General features: G+C 36.2%; 1 pseudogene; it reads right to left on the bottom strand.

Moving 5' to 3' along the window:
* Positions 1–1,639: 1,639 nt before the first annotated feature.
* LOC111719665 lies at positions 1,640–4,014 on the bottom strand (annotated as a pseudogene).
* Between the last annotated feature and the right edge of the window lie 4,521 nt (positions 4,015–8,535).

The following is an 8,535-nucleotide window of genomic DNA, read 5'->3' as shown; positions in this document are numbered from 1 at the left end:
TGTGTGATGTCCAAGGCTGGAGGAGGGTGGGGGATGACAGGCCCTCTTACAGATAATACAGTACTGATGAATAACAAAAAAAAAAAAAAAAAAAAAAAATCAGTCTAACCTACTTGGGGAGAAAATAGCCATAAGTTAACTGCAGAATTAGAGAAGAAGAGACATTTAGTACAAATATTATTACTTTTAAATAAGTTGAATCCTTCCAATTTAAATACATCATAAAGAAAGTCTTTTGTTCTAATGATTTCTTTTGAAACTAAGGTAGTAAATATTTTACCATATAATGGCAGTATTATCAAATTTATGTCAAAGTTATTTTGATTTATATAAAAAAAATTAACATGAGAGATTTTTTTAATACTGGAATTTGGCTATATTATATTCAGAGTTTCTAATTGAGGTAGAAATTAATAAACTCTTGTTCAGAAAGATTTTTATCTCTTAAAAATAAAACAAGTGACAGCTAGATGATCCAGTGACTAGGGCACCAGCCCTAAAGCCAGGAGGACCTGAATTCAAATTTGACTTCAGAAACATTAACACCTCCTAGCTATGTGATCCCAGGCATGTCAATCCCAATTGCCTTGCAAAAGACAAACAAACAATCCAGATTGCTACTTCACTTCTTTTCACAATAGTACATAACTCGTGATTAACTGTGATCTTGAAACAACAGGTTTTTTTTGTAAATGAAAGTCTTGAATTTGTAAATTAAAAAAAAAATGCACCCTTTTATTCTCGTATGACAGAAATAAGTCTCGAATAAGAAATTTCTGCATTTTAGCTACACCACTAGAAAAATCAGAGCAGAATATCCTTTGCTAATCGTGTAATTTCTTGATTATGATAACCAATGTCACATTTGAAATACATTTTTCTAAAATCTCCCTTTACTTCAACACACAAGCAATGGAAAATGTGGTCTAACAGCCATACAAAGGCCTAGACATCACTTAGCCTCTTCAAAAGAAGGCCTTAAAATGTTTTTCATTTTTTTATGTTTAAAAGGTGAAAACATAAAAATAAAAAACAAATTTACTCTTTTACTTCCTGCATCTGTAAATAAAACCAAAAAGGTTTTATTTTATAATCTGTAATCCATAAACAAAACAAAATGCAAGAAATAACCCATGGGTGCATGTTTACATATCAATAGATGAACAATTTATTTGAACAGAGAAAAGTATGTTCACTTTTCTTTGTACATATAAATTGCTATATCTATTGAGGGAAATTTTTTTAAAAGAATCTATCAGCAACCATATTGATTAAATTGGGGGAGGGCAATAGGAGTCATGAAAGCTGCCATATATCTTCTGATTTGGTACATGTATGGCCTGCTTTTGTATAGTCTCATTCATTTCCTTACTGTCTTTTATATCCCAAGCTTCTAAATGCTATTTGGAGGTACAGCAGATAAGATGCCAGCACTTGGTGAACAGGATTCACAAGCTGTGACAAAACTCTGTCTTCCTCTACAGGATGTAATTTTGCTTTGTTTATATACAGTGTGTTTGGAGATCTTTTAGGCTTGGCTATAGTGGACTGGCTTTGGTTTCAGTGTAACTACAGCAGTAAATGGGGCAGGGACAGTCATTTTGGTTATGTACACATCCAAAGCACTATTTCCATAGATCTAGAGCAGAAACTGAATCATCTGATGCACTGCCTCCAATTTTGTCTCTTGCTGCAGTCCAGCAAACCTCAAATATTCCACCTGTTCCTGTGTGTGTGTGTGTGCGCATGTGTGAATGGATGAAGAAGGAACTGCAAGATTTCCTTTCTTGTTCCATTTTAATGCAAAATATAGAAATTTTACATTGCCCCAAGGTGCTAGCAAGATTACTATCTTTGGTCCATATTCTGGCAAATCTATCCTATGACCCAGTCAGGAGGAAAGTGCCTTCCCTATTCCAAAAGAGGAAGGTTGCATCTTTTTTTGTTGCTGAGAAAGTCCTTCCCTTATACAATGGCAGAGGACTAAGTGGACTGAGTCACTTGTGCTTTTCTCACTCCTATTACATTTTCTTCCTGTTTTTCACTAGATCCTGAGACTAAAAGGTCAATAACAGGATTTCAGGAACAGATGAACGCTTCTACCTCATGACCCTATAATATCACAGCTTTGTTTGGGGAGATTTCAACAATTATCCACCTTCATCAAATCTGTGATTATTTGCTTTAGTGTCTACTTGATTTTCTTCCACATTTGTAGTATTTTGTCTTTTTTTTTGTTTTGTTTGGTTGTAGAGGCAGTTGTGGCAATTTGTTATTGGTCATATTTATCTCTATACATTTGCTGTCTGATTTGCACAATGTCAGACTTCATGACATCAATCAGGAACAAACACTCTATAGGTTGTCCATCAAATAAGGTACCATTCTCATTAATGCTGACTTCTGCTTCTACAAATGACAAGTCTTTCTGAACAATAGATATCAGAGTTGTAGTAAGTGAAACCAAAACACCATTGATATTAGACTGGCTGATACAACTTTCTATAACCAAGGTAACCATTGATTGAGAAAACCTTAATTCTTGCAAGTATCTATATACCAAGAAGTTGTCCTCATCATTTCTTATTCATCTTTATTTGTATACTTATTTATAACTTCCAATCACATAGTGCAATTCCCCTGGGTTGGGCAGGGCAACCTGGTAGAAAAGGAAAGGGAGAGATACAACCAATCAGATATAAATGAGCTTGTAAGACTGGTGGAAATTGTGGTAGTGACAGCCAAAGAAAATCCAAAATGATGAATTCTAAAAAGAATTTTAGTCCTGGAGAATTGATAAAGAAATATAATTTTTATCTATTTTAATATTGAGAGATTGCTTATCTGGATCCACAAGAACAAAAGGACTTGATCATTTCTCTGTCCTATACCCCAACCATGGGGTTTGAATTGGTTCAATCCCATGAAGTCTGTCTCTGATGAAAGGAGGCTCCTTTTTCTCATATTCATTGGTTCATTATTTTCCTACCCCAATTTCTAATTATAGTAAGTTAGATTATGACTAACAAATCTAAGGGTGTAAAGTAAAGGCTAGCTCCCTGGAGGGCCTCAGGGTCAGCCAGAGTCAGGATAAATCAAAGTCCTTGGTCTTTAGGAGGAGAAGTGGAGGAGACAGGCAAGCTGCCAAGCAGCTTGCCAAAGATGTATCCTGGATTCTGGAGTGGTATCAGTTTTCCATTGAATGGGAATAGGTGAGAGTATTGGCAGGCCTTCAACAGCAGCCCTGCTTAAAAAAATGAAGTATTCATTTGTAATCCTAACTATTGTAAAATGTTTCTTCCCCATAGATTGATGGGGATATTTTCAACTATAAAAGGAGTAAAAACTCCTGTTTTGCTTTCAAATGTCTATCTCAAAAGGGTAACACTAACTTCAGCTGCTATTGATCCTCCTACACCAAACATATAGGTGTCTGTCTTAATCTTTGGCTAGTTCTTAGGCCAATAGGCACCTCTAATGACTACAGAATGCACCTGTATCTACCAATCCTTCCAAAAGTATGCCATTTATATAGCTAGTAAGCATAGGATGGTCAGCTATAATTGCTGCAGTCCAGAATATTCCTGGATTCTGTTGCTGAGAGTCAGAATCTGGACAACTATCACCAGATTGCCTATTAGGAGTCTGTATCAGTAAACTTGATGCTACTATTTCTCCTGGGTGTTAAGTCACACTTTGTCTACCTATATTAGTGACTGGGATATTATCTACACATTCCCTAGTTCCCCACATCAGTGTACGGATGAACACTGTTTTGTAAGTACTCTCAGGAGATGAAATGGTAAAGCCTACTGTGCCTGGAGGCAAGAGATCCATAGGCTGGAGAGGAACAGATTTCAACTCTCCAGGGGTTATCTCAGTATTCCCAACTTCATACAATTCTATTCTTCCCAATTGTAATCCCTTTCCCCCAATCAGGTTGCTTCTTGCCTGATTGGTCATGTCTGAATACTGAACTTCTAGAGCCCCTCTGGGTATAGCATCTGCTGCCATCATGCCCCAGGTATTTTTTTGCTTTGGGGCCCCCATCATTTCTCTGAATTAATCTACATTGTGATGCCCAATGGAAGCCTCTGTTGTATTTTGGACATGGAGTTTTGTTCTCCTACCCTATTTTCTCACTCTGTCTTTATGCCAACATTGAGCTTTCAAATACCCTACTTTACCACATTGAAAGCATTGAGGAGTCTCTCTGGAAGTCCCTTGCCAAAAGGGACCCTATTTTCTCACATTTGGATCTTGGTATGTCTGTATCATAGCCTGGGTATAAAAAGTATTTGTGCCTACTGTAGCACAGCATCTTATGATTTCCTCTAAAGAAGCATCATTGTGTAGTCCTAGTATAATTCTTCTACAAATCTCATTAGCATTTTCTTTAGCAAGTTGCCTTATCATAATTTCTGTTGCTGCATTTTCACCAACAGTTCATATGACAGCTGTCTGCAGACATCCCACAGAATCAGCAAAGGATTCATTTGGACCTTGGGCTATTTTCATGAAGGCTTCTCCTCTGTCTTGTTTACCTGGGAGAAAACCCCATTCTTTGATAGCAGCAGAAGCAATTTGCTTACATGCTGCTATGGGATAATCAATTTGTGCTAAAATGTCTGCATAAGAACTTATATCTGTTAGTTGGTCACAGGTGATTGGTGTATTAACTCCCATTTGCCTGTTTCATTGGGCTTGTATCCTATAGAGTTCACTATATTCAGAAAGCCACAACAAGTTTTGTCCAGGTTCTAAACATGTCCTTGTTTATCAAGGACTAGGGTTAAATCACTAGGGGTTAAAATTTCATAAGCTAAATTCTGTAATAACATTTTAACATAAGATGATGTAGATCCATAAAGAGTGCAAGACTTTTTTAGATCTTTGATAATTTCTAGATTAAAAGGAGCATATCTTCTCCTTTCTTGACTTGAAGAGTTAAGCTGTTTAATCACAGGATACATTTCTATTCTCAAATCAGCTGTATTCTAGCCTTTTGCAATCAAGTCATGGTGGGGGAGGGGTTTGCTGGGCAGGAGGTGCTGGTGATATCACTGCCCCTCCCACTCCTCTTCTTCCCTCTACCTAGGAAGGTGAAGTTGATGGGAGAAGGTCAAGAACCTGCTTGGGTGTAGGCAGAGTTGAAGCTAGGATGTGAGAGTGAGAATCACCAGACCCTTTATGTTCACTTAACTCCCTATACCTTTGGGTGATATTTTCATTAACCTCTCCCTTCTCTTCCTCTTTCCCCTCATGCTTCCTTATCTGACTGTTCTTAAAACTTTTTTTTCCTATAACTTGTGTGATTCTTTAAGGCCAATTGTATTATGTTGTATATATAGAATGTTTCCTTAGAAATTGAATCAGGACCTTTCTCATTATAATATTCATATACTTGATCTCTTACTAGTTTCCAATTATCTGCCTCTATTTCTTCTTCTTTGAAGAACCTAGGGGATGCGCATTCTAATGTATCCAAGGGTCTACCAATCTGCTCCCAAGTTACAAGCAAACCTTGCCTCTTTATTAGTCTAAGTATGCTTTCTATAGAGCTCCCTTGGGGTGGGGGAGAATCTTTTCCTAATATCTGTCCCATTTCAGCTAGAAAAGCAAAGTTACTAGTTTAGCTCTTAACAAAGTAAGTTCCCTGGTTTGTCTGTTTTAATATTTACCCTATTTCCTGGTCACAGGGACTTCTTCAGTGAAATTAGGGTCCTTGGTTCATGCTGGGCACCAAAATGTAAAGTACGGGCTAGCTCTCTAGAGGGCCTCAGGGTCAGCCAGTGGCAGGATAAATCAAAGTCCTTGGTCTTCAGAGGGAGAAGTGAAGGAGGCAGAAAAGCTGCCACACAGCTTGCCAAAGATATATCCTGGATTCTGGAGTCCAGAGTCACCAGCCTCTCTCCTTGTCCTGCTGCCAAGTGACTCCGGCCTCTCTCCCCACACCCTCCAATACTTGCCTACAATTATCTTAACACCAAACACTAAGGAAGTACCAATAGTACCAATAATGAGAAGAACCCTTTATCCAAATAAATGCTAATAGAGTCATTATCTCACATCAAATAGGTAATTAGCCTTAAGTGTTCAGTTGTCTGATTCAAGTATACCTTTTTAGAGTTTCAGCTTCTACATAAGTGTATCCCAAAAATTGTTCAATCATTTTTTCCCAGCCATATCCAACTCTTTGTGACACCATTTGGGACTTTGTTAGCAAAGACACTGGTTTGCCATTTCCTTCTCCAGATAGGTTGAAAACAGAGAAAGAAAATTATAGACCAATCTCCCTAATGAATATTGATGCAAAAACCTTAAATAAAATATTAGCAAAGAGATTACAGAAAATCATCCCCAGGATAATACACCATGACCAAGCAGGATTTATAACAGAAATGCAGGGCTGGTTAAATATTAGGAAAACTAATAGCATAGTTGACTATATCAATAACCAAATTAACAAAACCTTATGATCATCTCAATAGATGCAGAAAAAAAGCATTTGATAAAATCCAACATCCATTCCTAGTAAAAACACTAAAGAGTATAGGAATGAACAGACTTTTCCTTAAAACAGTCAGTAGCATCTATTAAAAGCCATCAGCAAGCATCATATGTAATGAGTATTAACTGGAATTATTCCCACTAAGATCAGGGGTGAAACAAGGTTGCTCCCTATCATCATTGCTATTTAATATTGTATTAAAAATGCTAGCTTTGGCAATAAGAGAAGAAAAAGAGATTAAAGGAATTAGAGTAAGTAATGAGGAAACCAAATTGTCACTCTTTGCAGATGATATGATGATATACTCAGAGAACCCTAGAGAATCAACTAAAAAAACTATTAGGAATAATCCACAACTTTAGCAAAGTTGCAGGATACAAAATAAATCCACATAAATCATCAGCATTTTTATGTATTACTAACAAAATCCAACAGCTAGAGACACAAAGAGAAATTCCATTTAAAATAACTGTCAATAGTATAAAATATTTGGGAATTTACCTGCCAAGGGAAACTCAAAAATTATATAAGCAAAAGTACAAAACACTTTCCACGCAAATAAAGTCAGATCTAAGCAATTGGAAAAATATCAAATGCTTGAGCGAATATTATAATGACAATACTCCCTAAACTAATCTATTTATTTTGTGCTATACCAGTCAAACTCCCAAGAAACTATTTTACTGACCTAGAAAAAATAACAACAGAATTTGTATGGAATAACAAAAGGTCAAGAATTTTAAAAGAATTAATGAAGAGAAAAGCAAATGAAGGTGGCCTAGCTGTACCAGATCTAAAACTATATTAGAAAGCAGTGGTCATCAAAATCATTTGGTACTAGCTAAGAAATAGAGAAGTTGATCAGTGGAATAGATTAGGTACACAGAACAAAATAGTCAATGATATAGCAATTCAGTATTTGACAAACGTAAAGACTCTAGATTTTTGGATAAGAATTCACTATTTGACAAAAACTGCTGGGAAAATTTGAAACTAATATGGCAGAAAGTAGGTAGGTATAGATACCCACCTAACATGGTATACCAAGATATGGATGAAATGGGTTCATGATCTTGACAAAAAGAATGATATTATAAACAAATTAGAAGACCATAGGACAGTTTACCTCTCAGATTTGTGGATGAGGAAGGAATTTGTGACCAAAGAACTAGAGATTATTATTGATCACAAAATAAATCATTTTGATTATATTAAGTTAAAAAGTTTTTGTGCAAACGAAACTAATGCAGACATGATTAGAAGAGAAGCAATAAACTGGGAAAACATTTTTACGTCCAAAGGATCTGATTAAGGCCTCATTTCCAAAACATATAGAGAATTGACTTAAATTTATAATAGTACAAGCCATTCTCCAATTGATAAGTGGTCAAAGGAGATGAACAGACAATTTTCAGATGAAGAAATTGAAATTATTTGTAGTCACATGAAAAGGTGCTCCAAATCACTATTGATCAGAGAAATGTAAAATTAAGACAACTCTGAGATACCACTATATACCTGTCAGAGTGGTTACGATGACAGGAAAAGATAATGTTGGAGGGGATGTGGGAAAACTGGGACACTGATACATTGTTGGTGGACAGATCCAACGTTTCTGGAGAGCATTTTGGAACTATGCTCAAAAAGTTATCAAACTGTGCATAACCTTTGATCCAGCAGTATTTCTACTGGGCTTATAGCCCAAAGAGATCTTAAAGGAGGGAAAGGAACCCACATGTGCAAAACTGTTTGTAACAGCCCTCTTTGTAGTGGCAAGAAACTGGAAACTGAATGCCCATCAGTTAGAGAATGGCTGAATAAGTTATGGTATATGAATGTTATGAAATATTATTGTTTTGTATTTTATATTTTATAAGAAATGACCAGTAGGATGATTTCAGAGAGGCCTGGAGAGACTTATAGGAACTGATGCTAAGTGAAATGAGCAGAATCAGGAGATCATTATATATGGCAACAAGATTATATGATGATCAATTCTGATGGATGTGGCTCTCTTCAACAAT

Source organism: Sarcophilus harrisii, chromosome 3 (assembly GCF_902635505.1).
Source record: "Sarcophilus harrisii chromosome 3, mSarHar1.11, whole genome shotgun sequence".
NCBI lineage: Eukaryota > Metazoa > Chordata > Mammalia > Dasyuromorphia > Dasyuridae > Sarcophilus > Sarcophilus harrisii.
The sequence above is the reverse complement of the archived record's forward strand: the minus strand, read 5'-3'. Positions and strand labels throughout refer to the sequence as shown.